Raw genomic sequence first — 23,870 nt, 5'->3', positions numbered from 1 at the left:
ATGTCTAAGACATGGGTTTCTCTTCTTGTCCTTTCCTTTTATTTCAGCTGTGCATCTTGTGGAAAGGTGCTGCTGTGGCCAATGGAATATAATCACTGCATCAATTTAAAGACAATATGGGATGAACTTGCTCAGAGGGACCATGAAGTTACTGTGCTAGTATCTTCACCATCCTTGTGGGTCCCAATAAGCCATCTACCCTTAAATTTGAGGTTCACTCTACATCCTTCACTAAGAATGAGCTTGATTTGCTTTTTACAGAATGGATCAAGATATGGCCATACGAGTTACCAAAGAGTACATTATGGGCATATGATTCAAAGATGCAAAAAACATATTATGAATATTCTGATACTGTTCAAAAGCTCTGTGAGGATGCAGTTTTGAACAAAAAACTTGTGAAAAAACTGCAGGAATACAGATTTGATGTTGTTTTTGGACATGCCATTTCTCCTTGTGCCGAGCTGCTGTCTGAACTACTTAACCTACCTTTGGTCTACAGTCTTTGACTTACCACTGACAATACAAATGAAAAACTCTGTGGAGGGCTCATATTACCTCCTTCCTATGTACCTGTTATCATATCAGAACTTAGTGACAAAAGGACATTTATGGAGATGGTAACAAATATGTTGTATTAGCTATATTTTGACTTTGCATTTGAGACTTTTAACAAGAAGTAGTGGGATAAATTTTACAGTGAAGTATTAGGTAAGTCTGGTTTATTTAGTACGTTTTCCCTCTAGTAGATGGAAAGAAACCTTACTTCCTTTGTGTGGGTTAGAGTGCATATGTGTGTATATATATATATATATATATATATACATATAATTTAAAATAAAAAATAACTTGTATTTTCTTAGCTTTAGTGTCGAAATGGAAATAGAACGCTTCTCAGTCAAAATTTATCAACTATTCAAGAAAGCATGCAAAGTAATCTAGAACTGTGTGACACTGGAGATATCCCTCCATTTGACAATAATATTCCAATATGTGAATATTCTTGGGACTTGTTTATTTAGAAAGCTACATACTCACTGTGTTTTCGATAAACCATACTGTCTGTTAATTATTGTTGTAAAATCAACCATCCTAAAACTTAGCATTTAAAAGAGCAAACGTGAGAGAGCCTCCGGGAAGACGGCGGAAGAGTAAGACGCGGAGATCACCTTCCTCCCCACAGATACACCAGAAATACATCTACACTTGGAACAACTCCTACAGAACACCTACTGAACGCTGGCAGAAGAACTCAGACCTCCCAAAAGGCAAGAACCGCCCCCCCCCCCCCCCAACGTACCTGGGTAGGACAAATGAAAAAAGAATAAACAGAGACAAAAGAATAGGGACGGGACCTGCACCAGTGGGAGGGAGCCGTGAAGGAGGAAAGGATTCCACACACTAGGAAGCCCCTTCGTGGGAGGAGACTGCGGGTGGTAGAGGGGGAAAGCTTCGCAGCCGTGGAGGAGAGCGCAGCAACAGGGGTGCAGAGAGGAAAGCGGAGAGATTCCCGCTCAGAGGATCGGTGCCGACCGGCACTCACCAGCCCGGGAGGCTTGTCTGCTCACTCGCCGGGGCGGGCGGGGCTGGGAGTTGAGGCTCGGGCTTCAGTCGGATCTCCGGGAGAGGACTGGGGTTGGCGGCGTGAACACAGCCTGCAGGTGGTTAGTGCGCCATGGCTAGCCGGGAGGGAGTCCAGGGAAAAGTCTGGACCTGCCGAAGAGGCAAGAGACTTTTTCTTCCCTCTTTGTTTCCTTGTGCGCGAGGAGAGGGGATTAAGAGCGCTGCTTAAACGAGCTCCAGAGACTGGCGCGAGCCGCGGCTAAAGCGCGTACCCCAGAGACAGTCATGAGACACTAAGGCTGCTGCTGCCGCCACCAAGAAGCCTGTGTGCGAGCACAGGTCTCTATCCACACCCCCCTTCCGGGGAGCCTGTGCAGCCAGCCACTGCCAGGGTCCCGGGATCCAGGGACAACTTCCCCGGGAGAATGTACGGCGCGCCTCATGCTGGTGCAACGTCACGCCGGCCTCTGCCGGCGCAGGCCCGCCCCGCACTCCATGCCCCTCCCTCCCCCCGGCCTGAGTGAGCCAGAGCCCCAGAATCAGCGGCTCCTTTAACCCCGTCCTGTCTGAGCGAAGAACAGAGGCCTTCCTGCGACCTACACGCAGAAGCGGGGCCAAGTCCAAAGCTGAGCCCCTGGGAGCTGTGAGAACAAAGAAAAGAAAGGGAAATCTCTCCCAGCAGCCTCAGAAGCAGCGGATTAAAGCTCCACAATCAACTTGATGTACTCTGCATCTGTGGAATACATGAATAGACAATGAATCATCCCAAATTGAGGAGGTGGACTTTGACAGCAAGATTTATGATTTTTTCCCCTTTTCCTCTTTTTGTGAGTATGTATGTGTATGCTTCTGTGTGAGATTTTGTCTGTATACCTTTGCTTCCACCATTTGTCCTAGGGTTCTATCTGTCCGTGTTTTTTTTTTCTTTTTTTTTTGTTAATTTTTTTTCTTTTTTTCTTAATAATTTTTTTATTTTAATAACTTTATTATATTTTCTTACTTTATTTTATTTTACTTTTATTTTACTTATCTTTATTTTATCTACTTTACTTTTATTTTACTTTATCTTCTTTCTTTTTATGCTTCCTTCCCCCTTCCTTCCTTCCTTCCTTCCTCCCTCCCTCGTTCCCTCCCTCCCTTCTTTCTTTCTTTCTTTCTTTCTTTCTCTCTACTTCTACTAATTCTTTCTTTCTACTTTTTCTCCCTTTTATTCTGAGCGATGTGGATGAAAGGCTCTTGGTGCTGCAGCCAGGAGTCAGTGCTGTGCCTCTGAGGTGGGAGAGCCAATTTCAGGACATTGATCCACAAGAGACCTCCCAGCTCCACATAATATAAAATGGCGAAAATCTCCCACAGATCTCCATCTCAACACCAGCACCCAGCTTCACTCAATGACCAGCAAGCTACAGTGCTGAACATCCTATGCCAAACAAATAACAAGACAGGAACAAAACCCCACCCATTAGCAGAGAGGCTGCCTAAAATCATAATAAGTCCACAGACACCCCAAAACACACCACCAGATGTGGACCTGCCCACCAGAAAGACAAGATCCAGCCTCATCTACCAAAACACAGGCACTAGTACCCTCCACCAGGAAGCCTATACAACCCACTAAACCAACCTTAACCACTGGGAACAGACACCAAAAACAATGGGAACTATGAACCTGCAGCCTGCAAAAAGGAGACCCCAAACACAGTAAGATAAGCAAAATGAGAAGACAGAAAAACACATAGCAGATGAAGGAGCAAGATGAAAACCCACCAGACCTAACAAATGAAGAGGAAATAGGCAGTCTACCTGAAAAAGAATTCAGAATAATGATAGTAAAGATGATCCAAAATCTTGGAAATAGAATAGACAAAATGCAAGAAACATTTAACAAGGACCTAGAAGAATTAAAGATGAAACAAACAACGATGAACAACACAATAAATGAAATGAAAAATACTCTAGATGGGATCAATAGCAGAATAACTGAGGAAAAAGAACAGATAAGTGACCTGGAAGATAAAATAGTGGAAATAATTACTGCAGAGCAGAATAAAGAAAAAAGAATGAAAAGAACTGAGGACAGTCTCAGAGACCTCTGGGACAACATTAAACGCACCAACATTCGAATTACAGGAGTGCCAGAAGAAGAAGAGGAAAAGAAAGGGACTGAGAAAATATTTGAAGAGATTATAGTTGAAAACTTCCCTAATATGGGAAAGGAAATAGTTAATCAAGTCCAGGAAGCACAGAGAGTCCCATACAGGATAAATCCAAGGAGAAGTATGCCAAGACACATATGAATCAAACTGTCAAAAATTAAATACAAAGAAAACATATTAAAAGCAGCAAGGGAAAAACAACAAATAACACACAAGGGAATCCCCATAAGGTTAACAGCTGATCTTTCAGGAGAAACTCTGCAAGCCAGAAGGGACTGGCAGGACATACTTAAGTGATGAAGGAGAAAAACCTGCAACCAAGATTACTCTACCCAGCAAGGATCTCATTCAGATTTGATGGAGAAATTAAAACCTTTACAGACAAGCAAAAGCTGAGAGAGATCAGCACCACCAAACCGTCTTTACAACAACTGCTAAAGGAACTTCTCTAGGCAAAAAACACAAGAGAAGGAAAAGACCTACAATAACGAACCCCAAACAATTAAGAAAATGGGAATAGGAACATACATATCGATAATTATCTTTAAATGGACTAAATGCTCCCACCAAAAGACACAGATTGGCTGAATGGATACACAAACAAGACCCATATATTTGCTGTCTACAAGAGACCAACTTCAGACCTAGAAACACATATAGACTGAAAGTAAGGGGATGGAAAAAGATATTTCATGCAAATAGAAACCAAAAGAAAGCTGGAGTAGCAATTCTCATATCAGACAAAATAGACTTTAAAATAAAGAATATTAGAAGAGACAAAGAAGGACACTACATAATGATCAAGGGATTGATCCAAGAAGAAGATATAACAATTGTAAATATTTATGCACCCAACATAGGAGCACCTCAATACATAAGGCAAATACTAACAGCCATAAAAGGGGAAATCGACAGTAACACATACATAGTAGGGGAATTTAACACCCCACTTTCACCCATGGACAGATCATCCAAAATGAAAATAAATAAGGAAACACAAGCTTTAAATGATATATTAAACAAGATGGACTTAATTGATATTTATAGGACATTCCATCCAAAACCAACAGAATACACATTTTTCTCAAGTGCTCATGGAACATTCTCCAGGATAGATCATATCTTGGGTCACAAATCAAGCCTTGGTAAATTTAAGAAAATTGAAATTGTATCAAGTATCTTTTCCGACCACAATGCTATGAGAACTATATATCAATTACAGGAAAAGATCTGTAAAAAATACAAACACATGGAGGCTAAACAATACACTACATAATAACGAAGTGATCACTGAAGAAATCAAAGATGAAATTAAAAAATATCTAGAAACAAATGACAATGGAGACACGATGACCCAAAATCTATGGGATGCAGCAAAAGCAGTTCTAAGAGGGAAGTTTATAGCAATACAACGTACCTTAAAATACAGGAAGCATCTCAAATAAACAACCTAACCTTGCACCTAAAGCAATTAGAGAAAGAAGAACAAAAAATACCCAAAGTTAGCAGAAGGAAAGAAATCATAAACATCAGATCAGAAATAAATGAAAAAGAAATGAAGGAAACGATAGCAAAGATCAATAAAATTAAAAGCTGGTTCTTTGAGAAGATAAACAAAATTGATAAACCATTAGCCAGACTCATCAAGAAAAAAAGGGAGAAGACTCAAATCAATAGAATTAGAAATGAAAAAGGAGAAGTAAAAACTGACACTGCAGAAATACAAAAGATCATGAGAGATTACTACAAGCAACTATATGCCAATAAAATGGACAACCTGGAAGAAATGGACAAATTCTTAGAAATGTACAACCTGCCAAGACTGAATCAGGAAGAAATAGAAAATATGAACAGACCAATCACAAGCACTGAAACTGAAACTGTGATTAAAAATCTTCCAACAAACAAAAGCCCAGGACCAGATGACTTCACAGGCAAATTATATCAAACATTTAGAGAAGAGCTAACACCCATCCTTCTCAAACTCTTCCAAAATGTAGCAGAGGGAGGAACACTCCCAAACTCATTCTACGAGGCCACCATCACCCTGATACCAAAACCAGACAAGGATGTCACAAAGAAAGAAAACTACAGGCCAATATCACTGATGAACATAGATGCAAAAATCCTCAACAAAATACTAGCAAACAGAATCCAACAGCACATTAAAAGGATCATACACCATGATCAAGTGTGGTTTATTCCAGGAATGCAAGGATTCTTTAATATACACAAATCAATCAATATGATAAACCATATTAACAAATTGAAGGAGAAAAACCATATGATCATCTCAATAGATGCAGAGAAAGTTTTCGACAAAATTCAACACTGATTTATGATAAAAACCCTGCAGAAAGTACGCATACAGGGAACTTTCCTCAACATAATAAAGGCCATATATGACAAACCCACAGCCAACATCGTCCTCAATGGTGAAAATCTGAAAACATTTCCACTAAGATCAGGAACAAGACAAGGTTGCCCACTCTCACCCCTATTATGCAACATAGTTTTGGAAGTTTTAGCCACAGCAATCAGAGAACAAAAGGAAATAAAAGGAATCCAAATCAGAAAAGAAGAAATAAAGCTGTCACTGTTTGCAGATGACATGATACTATACATAGAGAATCCTAAAGATGCTACCAGAAAACTACTAGAGCTAATCAATGAATTTGGTAAAGTAGCAGGATACAAAATTAATGCACAGAAATCTCTTGCATTCCTATACACTAATGATGAAAAATCTGAAAGTGAAATCAAGAAAACACTCCCATTTACCACTGCAACAAAAAGAATAAAATATCTAGGAATAAACCTACCTAAGGAGACAAAAGACTTGTATGCAGAAAATTATAAGATACTGATGAAATAAATTAAAGATGATACAAATAGATGGAGAGATATACCATGTTCTTGGATTGGAAGAATCAACATTGTGAAAATGACTCTACTACCCAAAGCAATCTACAGATTCAATGCAATCACTATCAAACTACCACTGGTATTTTTCACAGAACTAGAACAAAAAATTTCACAATTTGTATGGAAACACAAAAGACTCCGAATAGCCAAAACAATCTTGAGAACAAAAAACGGAGCTAGAGGAATCAGGCTCCCTGACTTCAGACTATACTACAAAGCTACAGTAATCAAGACAGTATTGTACTGGCACAAAAACAGAAAGATAGATCAATGGAACAGGATGGAAAGCCCAGAGATAAACCCACGCACATATGGTCACCTTATCTTTGATAAAGGAGGCAGGAATGTATAGTGGAGAAAGGACAGCCTCTTCAATAAGTGGTGCTGGGAAAACTGGACAGGTACATGTAAAAGTATGAGATTAGATGACTCCCTAACACCATACACAAAAAGAAGCTCAAAATGGATTAAAGACCTAAATGTAAGGCCATAAACTATCAAACTCTTAGAGGAAAACATAGGCAGAACCCTCTATGACATAAATCACAGCAAGATCCTTTTTGACCCACCTCCTAGAGAGATGGAAATAAAAACAAAAGTAAACAAGTGGGACCTAATGAAACTTCAAAGCTTTTGCACAGCAAATAAACCATAAACAAGACCAAAAGACAACCCTCAGAATGGGAGAAAATATTTGCAAATGAAGCAACTGACAAAGGATTAATCTCCAAAATTTATAAGCAGCTCATGCAGCTCAATAGCAAATAAACAAACAACCCAGTCCAAAAATGGGCAGAATACCTACATAGACATTTCTCCAAAGAAGATATACAGACTGCCAACAAACACATGAAAGAATGCTCAACATAATTAATCATTAGAGAAATGCAAATCAAAACTACAATGAGGTATCATCTCACACCAGTCAGAATGGCCATCATCAAAAAATCTAGAAACAATAAATGCTGGAGTGGGTGTGGAGAAAAGGGAACCCTCTTGCACTGTTGGTGGTAATGTAAATTGATACAGCCACTGTGGAGAACAGTGTGGAGGTTCCTTAGAAAACTACAAATAGATCTACCATATGACCCAGCACTCCCACTACTGGGCATATACCCTGAGAAAACCATAATTCAAAAAGAGTCATGTACCAAAATGTTCATTGCAGCTCTATTTACAATAGCCCGGAGATGGAAACAACCTAAGTGTCCATCATCGGATGAATGGATAAAGAAGATGTGGCACATATATACAATGGAATATTACTCAGCCTTAAAAAGAAATGAAACTGAGCTTTTTGTAATGAGGTGGAAAGAACTAGAGTCTGTCATACAGAGTGAAGTAAGTCAGAAAGAGAAAGACAAATACCGTATGCTAACACATATATATGGAATTTAAGAAAAAAAAATGTCATGAAGAACCTAGGGGTAAGACAGGAATAAAGACACAGACCTACTAGAGAATGGACTTGAGGATATGGGGAGGGCGAAGGGTGAGCTGCGACAAAGCGAGAGAGAGGCATGGACATATATACACTACCAAAGGTAAGGTAGATAGCTAGTGGGAAGCAGCCGCATAGCACAGGGAGATCAGCTCGGTGCTTTGTGACCGCCTGGAGGGGTGGGATAGGGAAGGTGGGAGGGAGGGAGACGCAAGAGGGAAGAGATACGGGAACATATGTATATGTATAACTGATTCACTTTGTTATAAAGCAGAAACTAACACACCATTGTAAAGCAATTATAATCCAATAAAGATATAAAAATAATAAAAAATAAAATAAAAGAGCAAACATATCATTTGCTCATGATCCTATGAATCAGCAACTTGGGCTGGGCTCAGGGAAATGTTTCTTCTTTGAGGCTTGTCTGGGCTTACTCATTAGCCTACGGTTAGTTATCAGCTTGGCTGCGGTGGATCAGTCCAAGAAAGTGTCACTCTCATGGCTGGGATTTGGCAGATTGGCAGGATACTATGATTGTCTCTTCCATGTGACCTGTCCAACAGAAAAGCTTGTAATTTTTCACATGACAGAAGAATTCTAGAATAGTTTGTATGAAAGTTTTAGGCCTAGATTTGGAAGTCACACAGTATCACTTCTGCCACCTTCTATTGGTAAAACAAGCCACAACGCAAGCCCAAATTCAAAAGGTGAAGAAGTAGCCTCCACCTCTCAATAGAAGGAGTTTCAAAGACTACGTAGCCATTTATAATATATAATAGTAAGAAACTTCATTAAATATATTTAAAAATCAAGTGAAAGTCACTCATGATTAAATATAATTTTAAACCTGGGTGTAGCAAAAAAAATCTACTTCATGTACAAGAAAGTATGACACTTTGTGTAAACTTTATGTTTACTTGTCTTTAAAATTAAACATTTCTAGGGTTTCCCTGGTGGCGCAGCGTTTTAGAGACCGCCTGCCGATGCAGGGGACAGCAGTTCGTGCCCCGGTCCGGGAAGATCCCACATGCCGTGGAGCGGCTAGGCCCGTGAGCCATGGCCGCTGAGCCTGCGCATCCGGAGCCTGTGCTCTGCAACGGGAGTGGCCACAACAGTGAGAGGCCCACGTACCGCAAAGAAAAAAAAAAAAATTAAACATTTTATGAACTCATACCTGAGGTTCCTTTCAGCTTTCAGCTTCAAAGTCTCTGATATCTCTCTTCTAGATTCAGTTCTTCTATTATTTTAATATCTCTAACATCTTCATCATCTAATATATCTATTAAGAAGGAAAATTACTTAGTGTGGATGAGTTGTCGCTGGGAATTATCTAGTATTACTCCTTCCCTCTCAATGGATTAAAAGTCATTTGCTAAGCAAACCTAAAACACTGGGGATTTATATTAGAATTATCAGTGTCTGCTTTCTGATTCTACAACACTACAGTTTGAAAAATGAAGCAAAAGGCAAAGTTCCAGAATATTTTTCATATCTGGATGATTTCTAATCTTGATTCTGTGAGTACATTCATTCAACTATAAATATTTATTGAGCTGCTTCTTGTTTGAGGGGGGGTGAAGCACAGAAGGAAATTAGTAAATATTTATTGAGAATTTACTCTTCTCCAGGAAATCTTCTACATCCTTTACATTTATTAACTCATGAAAGACACATATAGAAATCCTGTTCATAGGCACTATTATTCTCGTCATTTTATAAATATGGAAACTTACGTAAGATAACCTACTCAGGTTCTCTTGGGGAAGAAGTGATGGAGATGGGATTAAAACACAGCAGTCTGGCCCCTGAACCTAAGGACTTGTATATTGCATTAACTGAAAGAAAAGCATGAGACTGTAATTTCAAAACGCCATGTACGATTTGGAGAAACATTGTGCTAAGCACCAAGTGTTCTGCAATATAGAAGACCAAGAAGATTAATTTTTCTTGATGTTGGTGGTCTTTATAACAAACACTCTCCATAGTCAGCATATACCACTGAACTAACCAAACTTATTTTTGCCAGGAGAGATGCTCCCTCACCACCATTTACTCATAGATACATATAAAGCATCTTTGTGTTTGGGAAGTATTGTAAAAATTTTGGAAACCTAAGAAAAGTATCCCTTCCAAATTGATCTTAACCATCCTTGACAGAAATTCATAATTACTCTCATTGCCTAAGAATATTTAAAAGGGTAATTTACAATTACAAAGGAAATAAATATCCGAGTTATATAAACATTAAACTTTGATTACATATATAGTATATGAGGTTATAAGACGTAGTGGCTTGGAGAATAGAGCCAAGGTCAAAGTCTCAGGAACAAATTCTGCTAAAAATTAATCAAGAATCACAGATCATAGAAAATAAGCTCTTAGATGAGATTCCATTGTCAGGGCATGCAAGGCAATGTGAAGGAAAACAGAGCATCAAATGCCAAACAATCAAAGTAGAAAGCTGATTGGTGAATGAAGTGGGAGGATGAGTAGGCCTATCTGAAATAAAAGACTAAACAAATAACCCAAAGACCAAAGTTTCTAAGATAAAAATTAATCAGGAATCATAAGTCATAGAAAATAAGCTCTTAAATGAGATACCATAATAAGCACATGCACAGCAATGGGAAGGAAAACATGGCACCAAATAACAATCAAAGTAGAATGCTGGGCTGTGAATGGGGCGGGTGCATTTGTCTGTGAGAATATGACTAAGCAAATAATCCAAAGCCACGAAGAAGCTTAGAGAAATTGTAGGTAAATAAGGGGACAGAGGTGAAAGCGATTGACACAAATAGACTTTTACAACCAAGGAAGTTTTCCAGTCTGACTTTCCAGAAGTTTTTTGTCATTCCTTGAAAAAGAAGCCATCACAGCATTGCTGATTTATTCTAGGAATAGAAACTAACAAAGGAGATCCTTTGACCAAGTTATAAACACTAAGGGAATATTTTTCAGCTTTGGGCAGCTGAGTCTCCTTTATCACTCATTCCCACTTGTTCATAATATTTATTTTTAGCTTTTCCAGTATTTATAATTTTTCTGGAGACCAAAGAGACAAGTTTAGATATGGGAAAACACTTCACAGTCTGAATCATGTGATACTTCCTTAGCCTCCTGTCCTTTCTAGGCAGTTATCAAGCAGCCTTCCCTTTATATTAGATTGTAGTAATTGATACAGTCAGACTGTTTCGAATTTCCTAGAACAGAAAAAATAAATGACATAGAGATGGAAGTGAAAGACATCATTTCATTTGGTGCACCTCATTCATCATGCCCTTTCTTGATCACAGATGGTCCAAGAATTTAGTCCCACAATAAGCTTTCTTTAAAACATACAAGAAAGTGTGAGACTTTAAGTTATGCAAGGGAAGGCTATTCATTCTTAGTGATATATGCATCATTAGGGAAGCTTCTTAAACCACTGAGGTTTCTCTTCTTGCCTTTCTCTATACCCCTAGAGGAAATTCAATTTCCTATGAGTAACCTGTTTATTCTCTGGTGGCTAGCTAAGTGACACTGGAGACCAGATTGAAACAAGTGTGAACAGTGCAAATTCATCATGCTGCAGGTCCTTGTTTAATGTGGAAAGTCATTAATAATCTTTAGAAAACAATCTCTATGAAGGTGAGATCAAGTTGGTGAAATAGGAACTTACCTCCTCCCATGGACACACCAAAATACAACTATTCAGAAAGCAGCTATCTTTGAGAACAACTTGAAGACTAGCATAAAAGATTTCCCACAACTAAAGATATAAAGAAGGAGCCACAACTAGACAAGTAGGAGGAGCAGAGATGCAGTCTAACCAGGATCCACACCCTGGGGTTGGCCACCCACAAACAGGAGGAATATCACAACCACAGAGGTTCTCCTCCAGGAGAAAAGGGTCTGAGACCCCACTTCAGGCTCCCCATTTTGGTAAGATAGGCCCCCAGAATGTCTGGCTTTGCAAACCAGATGGGCTTACATTCGAGAGAACAGGAGACCCTGTAAACAGATTCTGTTCTCAAAGTCTGCACACAAAATCTCACAGTCTGAGTCCCAGTGAAGAGGCAGTAGTTAAAAAGGCACCTGGGTGAGACCCACTTGCTGATCTTGGCGAGTCTCCTGGAGAGGCATTGTGCAGCTGGGACTCCAACTAGGGATGGAGACTCTGGTGGCAGCCATTTTGGGGATCTTGTTCTACCATGCTAACACTGGCAAACACCATTTTGGAAGCCTCTCTCTAACCTATTAGCACCAGGGGCTTGCCTGCCAGTAGGTCCATGGCAGTCACACAATGCTGGGTCATCCTTGGAAGATGGGGATGCTCAGTTAGTTAAAAAAAAAGAAAAGTTTAAAATGTTAGAGCATTAAGTAAAAATGCACAAATATCATCAATGTGATACAAGCCCAATGCTATGCAGGAAAATGACCATTTAGAATGTAATATTCATCACATACTTAAATAATTACAGAGAGATATTGACTTAGAATTAAAATCTGTTAGTTAACTTGAACATGTAATACATGAAACAAGAATTAATCTTTAACAATTATTTGAACCTGTTTTCAAAGGTGCAGAGGGGAGAAGTTATTGTAAGCTATGTAAGTCTCTCACTTAACATGTATTTTTTTCCTTCTCTTTTTTCTGTATATATGTTTGTTTAAATTATAAAACACTGGCATTATTTGTTCATCTTGACCAACACAGACTTGAAGCTTTATTGCTATATCTTCTAAGAAAAAATGGATACAAATTTACATATATTCCTTTTCCTATTTTCTTTTTCAGGAAGACTCACTACATTGTGTGAATTGATGGGGAAAACTGATATTTGACTGATAAGAAGCTATTGGGACTTTGAATTTCTCCACCCACTCTTACCAAATTTTGAATTTGTTGGAAGACTCCACAGCAAACCTGCTAAACCACTGCCAAAGGTAAACTGGTGTCTTGAATAGTTTTCTATTCCCAGTCCAAACACTGTCTTATGGAAAAGAAACGGACAATATATAAAATTTCTTCACACCATGCCCTCACCTATTATGTGTTTCAGGTTTTATTATCACTGAAGATTCTGAGCTACATAACAGTCATGAAAAGTAAGAGAGAAATGCAAGATTGTGTGGATATAGCCACTATAAAAAAGTCTTCCAACACATAAGAAATTATATTTTTTTCAACAAATGTGTATTCTTTGTCTGCTAGATACCAGATTCTACACTCCGAAATGAAGAAGGAGGGGTGAATGAGATAGACACAGTTGTAGTCCTTAGGGATATTATAGACTGGACAGCCAGAAAAACTATAAATATTAAATAGTTATCTACAATCAAGTACAAATCACAAAATGCATAAGACTGAGGTAATGTGGGAGCTTATCTCTTGTATTTTATTAAAATAAATTGCAATGAGGTATTTAAAAGAATTAAATTCTGATAATGTGATATTAAAAGTGGAAATATGTGAGAGTATTCAAAGGTTATGGAATCTGGTGCTTTAATATATGGTACTATGGTAGCTAGGAAATATACAAAAACCAAATCCTGCCGGTAGTGCCTTTCCTATAAAATATGGATGCAAAAGAAAAAAAGAAGAAAAATGAGGGAGGGGGTTTACTTACCTACCTCATTGGAGTGGTGTGAGAATAAAATGGTCTAATACAGTAATTCTTCATTATATACAGATTCTGTATTTTCAAATTTTCCTACTCACTAAAATTTATTTGTAACCCCAGAATCAATATTTGTAGTATTTCATGGTCATTCATAGCTATATACAGAGCAGCAAAAAAGTTACTCACTGGACGTGCATGTTCCCAGTTAAGCATTGAACAAGGCAATCCTCTGCCTTTTTGTTGCAGCTCTCATACTGTAAATAAGTGTCCTTTTCAGGTCTAATTAATACCACATTTTTGCATTTGAGTGCTTTTTGTTGGTGATGTCGCTGTTTGGAATGGCCCCCAAGGAGAGTGCTGACATGTTTTCTATTGTTCCGGAAAAGAAGTAAGAAGGCTGTGATGTGCCTTAGGAAGAAAATATGTTTGCCAGATAATCTTCATTCCATTCCATGAGTTATAGCACTGTTGGCTATGAGTTCAGTGTTGATGAATCAACAATATATGTTAAACAAGGTGTTTTAAAACAGAAACACACATAAAACCAGCTTATGTGTTGAGCAGTTGACAAAAATGTTGTGACAAGAAGCTTGGGTGAAACCAGGAGCAATGATTCATTACTCACAAATGACATGTTTGTGGCAACTTTATAGAACATAGTTACTAAGAATAAAAAGAATCGACTGGATACATAAAGCCCATACACAGTGCCAAGGACATAGTGCTTGATAAATATTAGCTATTGTGACAAATTTCTTAGTGCCCCTTTTGACAAAAGGAATTTGTCTCAGAAACCAAAGTAAGAAGAAGAAAATGTTAAAATTGTATTTGAAGCTTTAAGCAGTCTCACTAGTATCTAGACTGGAGGGATTCCTTCTGATATATGCACTTGTGTATGTGTCATACTGGCAAACTCATGATATTTTTTCCCCCAAAATTTGTTCTCATCATATTTGAGATCAAAGAACTTCACAGCACAAAATAGAACAGAAATTATTGTATCCTGATAATACAATTCATGGAAATAAGCCTCTCTCAGGAATTGGTTGTGGCGGTGCATTAAAAATCATCCAGTAACGCATAAAGATATAGCTCTATTTCAATCATGTAAATTGCCTGACCTCACTAGCTAGGCTTGGAAACAAATAAAGTAAAGTAGATATCAGAGAGGAAGTGCCTACTTTAGTATTAACCTGCACAATAGGCTACAAATTTTAAAATGTAAATGAAAGTCTTCCATAACGTTATGTCATGAGCCCCAATTAGTTCATAGATAGCCTGATCAGATGTTTTACCCAATAAATCACACTCTCATGGAGTAAAATCCACCCAAAATAAACAATTTACAGGCAAAATCTGTCACATTCATTATAAGTCATAGCATTAATTCCCTTAAAATATCTGGGCCATGATCAGAAGTAAAATTAAATTTATACTCAAAATTTAAACATCCCATATAAAAATAATGATAATATTTGATATTGTAATTTCATTAGGTTTTGAATGAAAATAGAGAGAAATAAACTACAGGAAGTTTTGAAAAGCTATTTCCTTAAGAGAGATGAAATTAATATAGCATGCCCAGTGTTATCAGAGCATGAGGTAGAAAGAAAAAGGAAATAATATTTTAAGATAAGGAAAATTGCTTTCATCAGTCTTTTTCTCTTTCAGTCAATTAATGTAATATCACCAGAAGTTTAATAGCTCAGAATCTTAACTGAGGATTAAATTTAGGGAACCCGTCAATATTGGGAATTTGAAACACCAATAAATAAATAATAAATTGTGATTAATAAATTCAGAGTCATTTATTTATATATAGATGATTTAACAAGAGCACTTTCGTTCTTTTACCAAAGCAATTATATGTAACCTCATAATCAGGTTATATTATCATATGTAGCCTTTATAATCAGGAAAGCCTGTACACCAAAAGAGACATCCTGAAAACTGCCAAGAAGAAAAGTAGACCAATTCAGTAACAAATACACTGGACATAAAATGACATAAAATCTCAAGAAGCCGAGCTACAGACAGATTCTCTGTTAGGAATTCAGGTCCTTTTAAATATTTGTCTCTGTCAACTCCTCCAAACAAAACCAAAAAAAATCCAAACAAACAAAAAAAACCTTGTTGATCAAGCAAGGCTAGGTTTATTTGACTTATTATAGGAAACAAGAACAGCACTTTGACAGAGTTTTATTACTTCTCAGCAGAGGAAAGTCAGGGGAAGATAATTCTAAGGTGTTGGGGCCTGGTTGGCGATATCGAGGAAGAAGTTGTAAAGTGAGGAACAGTTTGGGACTGGGCAAAGTTCAAGGCATAACTTTGAATTGCTGGACACAGTGAGGTCAGGTCTTGAATTTTGTCTGTGTGAGCAAGCCACGTGTTTTAATAAGCACACTATTTTACTTGGTCACAATCCTGTCATCCTGGGACAAATTACTAAGTCATTGTTGCTGGAACATAGCATTATTTAACACATAACTAGAAAAAAAATTCCTGGTCCTGCTATTGTTTGAGACATGGAATAAAAATTACACTGTTTTCAAAACTCACTTAAGAAAATTAAACCTGTGCTGTCACAACGTAAAATGTTGTTCACTGGAAACTTTCACTTTACTGCTGTCTCTTGTTGATAAGTAATAAATAAATCACCATACTTGCCTAGTAGTCAATGATTATACATTGATTAAAGAAAATAGATTTCATATTACACATCTCTTTCCAAGGGGGTTTAAGGTTTGGCATGTTAGAAGATGAGGCATTCTAACAATACTTCTCTCTTTAGAAATATACATATTCATTTCCTTCAAACAAACTAAAACAAGAATAAATGAAACAAACAAACAAAACTCTCTTTCTCTCTTTGCTGATGCCCCTTTGTAGTATAGCAAATTATTTCTTTTCAGGAAATCGAAAAGTTGTCCAAAGATCTGGAGAAGATGGCATTGTATTACTTAGTTTGGGCTCAATGGTCCAAAACCTTCCAGAAGGAAAGGCTAACATGATTGCATTGGCCCCTGTCCAGATTCCACAGAAGGTATGATACATTGCCTTTGTGCTGAACAACTACTTAAATGACTCTCTTTAATGTCTATGGAGTGGGTCCATTAAAATAGTTTTTGCAAGGGGGAGAGAATTTCATAACACAATTAGATCAAAATGAACTGGTATATCTGTTTTTCTTTTGAAGTCAAAGTTTTAAATGGTGCAAGGGGGACTCATGTGCTTAAATATTCCAATTCAAGTTTTACTTTGTTCTCAGAGACACTTCTGTATTAGAGGTTATGTGTGAGGTTTCAGTGCTATTAAGTTAATAGTAAGAACACAAGAATGTCCAAATCTAACCCCACAAATGATGATTTTTCCCAGAGGAGTTCCTGGGGGACTGTGGAAGTTCTGAGCAGCAGAGAGACATTGTGTTACAGTTCAGTTAGTACTCGATATTCAATATTCAAAATAGAATTTTGAAAAAGGCTGAGTTGAAGCATAAAGATTCAAATCCTTCTTCCTGTTCCTGCTCTCTCTTTTCCCAAGATGAAAAGAGCATATATCTTTTTTCTTTCTTTCTTTCTTTTTAAAACATCTTTATTGGAGTATAATCACTTTACAATGGTGTGTTAGTTTCTGCTTTATAACAAAGTGAATCAGTTATACATATGCATATGTCCCCATATCTCTTCCTTCTTGCGTCTCCCTCCCTCCCACCCTCCCTATCCCACACCTCTAGGTGGTCACAAAGCACTGAGCTGATCTCCCTGTGCTATGCGGCTGCTCCCCACTAGCTATCTACCTTACATTTGGTAGTGTATATATGTCCATGCCACTCTCTTGCTTTGTCCCAGCTTACCCTTCCCCCTCCCCGTATCCTCAAGTCCATTCTCTAGTAGGTCTGTGTCTTAAAACCAGTCGTTGAGTAAAAGACCAAGAGAGACCCCTGGGAGCCACGCTTTGTTTCCTGTTAAAGCAGAAAAGGGTGACAGTAAGAGGCATAGGTTCTGAATTTAAGGTCTTTTAGTCCTGCCCATTAATAACTTGGCCTATTCAACATACGGTTCTGACCAACTGGATTAACAGCTACTTTCTCAGAGGTGGGGAGGAAGAGGAGAGGCAAAAACTGGAAAGCATGGGAGTAGTCAGGGTTAGCACAGAGAAAATTACAGAAGTGCTCCCTGGTAAATCCTATAGTTATTTTTATGACAGTATAAATCCATCTGAGCTCTCTCACTAGTGGTGAACTACTTTCCACCTTCAGGCATGATCTAAACTGCCCCAAAACAACCCAAACAATTTTTATCTTCTACAGCCTGGAATCAGGCTGACTGCCTTGACAAGTAATAGACAGCCACCTACCTTAAAAAAAAAAAAATTGCCCCAGAAACCTAGGATTCCTTGGGATTTCATCCCATTGAGAAGTGAGAATTTCAATATCCATGAATTCTTTGGGCTGGATATAGCATATTCGATACCTTCTAAATTAGTGTTTTCCATTGTATAAAATGCAGTTAGATCTCCTGAAAGCATAAACTGCTACTTTGCCTATTTTATCATATAATGGTCAGTGAAAATTAATGTGGCATTGTCTTTTTTAAAATTTTATCACTTGTATTATTCTTCAGTTCCTAGTTTTGTATAAATACGTGTAAAACTGTGCATGGATAACTCCACTCTTAGAAACTAGAAACTTTGAGGGAAAAAAACTGAGATAATATCTTAAAAAATTCATACTTAAAAGATTATAGGAGATTGGTTCAAGATGGCTGAGTAGAAGGACATGCTCTCATCTCCTCTTATGAGAGCACCAGAATCACAACTTACTGATGAACAATCATCGACTGGAAGACACTGGAACTCACCAAAAATGATACCTGACATCCAAAGACAAAGGAGAAGCCACAATGAGATGGTAGGAGGGGTGCAGTCTCAATAAAATCAAATCCCATAACTGCTGGGTAGGTGACTTACACTGGAGAACACTTATACCACAGAAGTCCACCCACTGGAATGTAGGTTCTGAGCCCCACATCAGGCTTCCCAACCTGGGGGTCCAGCCACAGAAGGAGGAATTCCTAGATAATCAGACTTTGAAGGCTAGTGGTATTTGATTGCAGGACTTTGACAGAACTGGGGGAAACAGACTCCACTCGTGGAGGGCACACACAAAGTACTGTGCACATTGGGAAACAGGGGAAGGAGCAGTGACCCAATAGGAGACTGAACTAGAGCTACCTGCTAGTGTTGGAGGGTGTCCTGCAGAGGCGGCGAGTGACAGTGTCTCACTGTGAGGACAAGGACACTGGCAGCAGAAGTTCTGGGAAGTACTGCTTGGTGTGAGCTCTCCCAGAGCCCACCATTAGCCTCACCAAAGAGCCTGGGTAGGCTTCATTTTTGGGTCACCTCATGGCAAACAATGAACAGGGAGGGAACCCAGCCCCACCCATCAGCAGACAAGTGGATTAAAGTTTTATTGAGCTCTGCCCAACAGAGCAACAGCCAGCTCTACCCACCACCAGTCCCTCCCATTAGGAAATTTGCACAAGCCTCTTAGATAGCCTCATCCACCAGAGGGCAGACAGCAGAAGCAAGAAGAACTACAATCCTGCAGCCTGTGGAATAAAAACCACATTCACAGAAAGATAGACAAGATGAAAAGGAAGAGGGCTATGTACCAGATGAAGGAACAAGATAAAACCCCAGAAAAACAATTAAATGAAGTGGAGATAAGCAACCTTCCAAAGAAAGAATTCAGAATAATGATAGTGAAGATGATCCAGGACCTCTGGAAAGGAATGGAGGCAAAGATAGAGAAGATGCAAGAAATGTTTATCAAAGACATAGAAGAATAAAAGAACAAACAAACAGAGATGAACAATACAATAACTGAAATGAAAACTACACTAGAAGGAATCAATAGCAGAATAAGTTAGGCAAAAGAACAGATAAGTGACCTGGAAGACAGAATAGTGGAATTCACTGCTGCAGAACAAAGAAAAAAGAAGAAATAGAAAATATGAACAGACCAATCACTAGTAATGAAATTGAAACTGTGATTAAAAATCTTCCAACAAACAAAAGTCCAGGACCAGATGTCTTCACAGGTGAATTCTATCAAACATTTAGAGAAGAGCTAACACCCATCCTTCTCAAACTCTTCCAAAAAATTGCAGAGGAAGGAACACTCCCAAACTCATTCAATAAGCCACCATCACCCTGATACCAAAACCAGACAAAGATACTACAAAAAAAGAAAATTACAGATCAATAACACTGATGAATATAGATGTAAAAATCCTCAACAAAATACTAGCAAACAGAATCCAACAACATATTAAAAGGATCATACACCATGATCAAGTGGGATTTAGTTCAGGGATGCAAGGATTCTTCATGATACACAAATCAATCAATGTGATACACCATATTAACAAATTGAAGAATAAAAACCATATAATCATCTCAATAGATGCAGAAAAAGCTTTTGACAAAATTCAACACATATTTATGATAAAAACTCTCCAGAAAGTGGGAATAGAGGGAAGCTACATCAACATAATAAAGGCCATATATGACAAACCCACAGCAAACATCATTCTCAATGGTGAAAAACTGAAAGCATTTCCACTAAGATCAGGAACAAGACAAGGATGTCCACTCTCACCACTATTATTCAACATAGTTTTGCAAGTCCTAGCCACAGCAATCAGAGGGAAAAAAAAATAAAAGGAATACAAATCATAAAAGAAGAAGTAAAACTGTCACTCTTTGCAGATGAAATGATACTATACATAGAGAAACCTAAAAATGCCACCAGAAAACTACTAGAGCTAATCAATGAATTTGGTAAAGTTGCAGGATACAAAATTAATGCACAGAAATCTCTTGCATTCCTATACACTAATGATGAAAAATTTGAAAGAGAAATTAAGGAAACACTCCCATTTACCACTGCAACAAAAAGAATAAAATACCAAGGAATAAACCTACCTAGGGATACAAAAGACCTATATGCAGAGAACTATAAGACACTGATGAAAGAAATTAAAGATGATACCAACAGATGGAGAGATATACCATGTTCTTGGACTGGAAGAATCAACATTATTAAAATGACTATACTACCCAAAGCAGTATATAGATTCAATGCAATCCCTACCAAATTACCAATGACATTTTTTATGGAACTAGAACAAAAAATCTTAAAATTTGTATGGAGACACAAAAGACCCTGAATAGCCAAAGCGGTTTTGAGGGAAAAAAAACGGAGGTGGAGGAATCAGACTCCCTGACTTCACACTATACTACAAAGCTACAGTAATCAAGACAATATGGTACTGGCATAAAAATATAGATATATGAAATATAGATCAATGGTACAGGATAAAAAACCCAGAGATAAACCCACGCACTTGTGGTCAACTACTCTATGACAAAGGAAGCAAGGATATACAAGGATATACAATAAGTGGTGCTGGGAAAACTGGACAGCTACATGTAAAAGAATGAAATTAGAACACTCCCTAACACCATTCACAAAAATAACTCCTAAATGGATTAGAGACCTAAGTGTAAAACTGGACACTATAAAACTATAAAAATTTGCTGGGCAGTAGTTGAGACACAGATGTAGAGAACAAATATATGGACACCAAGGCGGGAAAGCCGCGGGGGGTGGGGTGAGGATGGTGGTGAGATGAATTGGGTGATTGGGATTGACATGTATACACTGATGTGTATAAAATTGATGACTAATAAGAACCTACTGTATAAAAAATAAATAAAATAAAATTCAAAAATTAAAAACAAAACAACTAAACTTCTTTTGGGTTATTTGTATGGAAATATGTTAATATAAATGTTTCAGACATTACATGAAATTCCTAAAAATCTTATATATTCTGGTATAATGTTAGCAGTCATAATTCTAGTTATTATTTTAAAATGTATATCTCAGAAATAACTAAATTTCCTTGTCAATTGCATTATTATGAACTTTCATCAAATCTTTAACTGTGGTCATTGTTAAGTCTTTTGTCATTTACAGACAGTTCTGGGTGTACTCTGATGCTTTTGCAAAAATGTTCCTATAAAAGTGTTTCGTCTTCTAGGAATTCATGGAAAAGACTCTGACAAGCACAGGTTTCTGGTAACTGACTATACTGCTGAACTGAATGAATAAGCATTTTCTGAACTCTAATGGAAAACTGATGAATTCATAAAAGTGCTAACAAAAGATCAAGATAAAAAAATTAATTACATGGGACTGAGTGAACTGATGAGGATGATTATAATTTTTGTGACTTGCTGTTTGAATAAAAAAAAAAAAAAGAACTGTTAATGATGAAAACTTACTATGCCATGGCTTAGTATGACCTGACTTGGAAATTTAGTTTCAGAGGCTTTTGTGAATATACCAAGGAAAGAGGACCTAGATGTATCTTATTCCCACAGACCGCCAATAAATATTTGCTTAAATATTTGCTTTCAGATGTGATTAATAAAACATGTAACTACGAAAGAAAAAAAAAATAGATGTAGGGTTTCCCTGGTGGCACAGTGGTTGAGAGTTCGCCTGCCGATGCAGGGGACACGGGTTCATGCCCCGGTCTGGGAAGATCCCATATGCCACGGAGCGGCAGGGCCCATGAGCCATGGCCGCTGAGCCTGCGTGTCCGGAGCCTGTGCTCCGCAACGGGAGAGGCCACAACAGTGAGAGGCCCGCGTACCAAAAAAAAAAAAAAACAAAAAACAAAAAGGTGTATAGTGGTACCTCATGGTTTTAATTTGCATTTCCCTAATGACTAATAATGTTAAGCATCTTTTCTTGTGCCTTATTTACCACCATATATCTTCCTTACTGATGTATTTGTTCAACTCCTCTGCCTGATTTACAAATGATATTTTTGTTTTCTAATTGCGTTCTAAGAGTTATTTACGTATTCTTGATACAAGTCCTTTATCACACATATGATTTGCAAATACTTTCTCTAAGTCTGTGGCTTGTCTTTCATTCTTTTAAAAGTGTCTTTCAAAGAGAAGTTTTAACTTTGATAAAGTCCAGTTGATCAGTTTTGCCTTTTCTGGACCATGCTTTTGGTGTCATATTTAAGAAATTTTTGCCCAACTCAAGGCCATGAAAGTTTTCTCCTAGGAGTTTTATAGTTGTAGATTTTTTTTTTTTTTTTAGCGGTACTGGGCCTCTCAATGCCACAGCCCCTCCCGCTGTGGAGCACAGGCTCCGGACGCACAGGACCAGCGGCCATGGCCCATGGGCCCAGCCGCTCTGAGGCATGTGGGATCCTCCCGGACCAGCGCACGAACCCGCATCCCCTGCATCGGCAGGTGGACTCTCAATCACTGTGCCACCAGGGAAGCCCTAGTTGTAGATTTTGCATTTGATTTTATGATCCATTTTAAGTTAATTTTTGTGTATGGTACAAGGTATGATTTGAAGTTCTTGTTTTGGTTTATTTTTTTGGGTTTTTTTTGGCACATGCCTATCCTTTCATGCCAGCACCACTTGTTGAAAGGCTATCCTTTCTCCACTAAATTGTCTTTACACCTTTGTCAAAAATCATTTGTCCATATATGTGTGCCATATGTGTGTGGGTTAGTTTCTGGACTTGCTATTCTATTCCGCTGATCTATTTGTCTGTCTTTGCACCAGTACCATACTCTCTTGATTACATAGCTTTACAATAACTCCTGAAATCAGGTAATGTTAGTCCTTCAACTTTGTTTTCCTTTTTAAAGTTTGATATACAACTTTGGCTATTCTAGGTCCTTTTCCTTTCCATATGAATTTAAAAATCAGATCATCAATGTCTATCAAAAAAAAAAAAATCTTGCTGAACTTTAAAAACAAAACAAAACAAAAAAGCCTGCAAGGGACTTCCCTGGTGGCACAGTGGTTATGAATCCACCTGCCAATACAGGGGACATGGGTTTGAGCTCTGGTCCAGGAAGACCCCACGTGCCGTGGAGCAACAAGCCCGTGCATGACAACTACTGAGCCTGCACACCACAACTCCTGAGGCCATGCACTTAGAGCCTGTGCTCTGCAACAGGAGAAGCCACCACAGTGAAAAGCCCGTGCACCACAATGAAGAATAGACCCCACTGACTGCAACTAGAGAGAGTCCACACACAGCAACAAAGATCCAACACAGACAAAAATAA

The 23,870-nt window shown here is 38.1% G+C and overlaps 1 pseudogene; it reads left to right on the top strand.

Annotated features, from left to right (window-relative positions):
• Positions 1-16,740, top strand: LOC137223187 (UDP-glucuronosyltransferase 2B31-like; annotated as a pseudogene).
• The last annotated feature ends 7,130 nt before the right edge of the window (positions 16,741-23,870 follow it).

Source organism: Pseudorca crassidens, chromosome 4 (assembly GCF_039906515.1).
Source record: "Pseudorca crassidens isolate mPseCra1 chromosome 4, mPseCra1.hap1, whole genome shotgun sequence".
Lineage (NCBI taxonomy): Eukaryota > Metazoa > Chordata > Mammalia > Artiodactyla > Delphinidae > Pseudorca > Pseudorca crassidens.
This window is presented reverse-complemented; position numbering and strand designations above follow the sequence as displayed.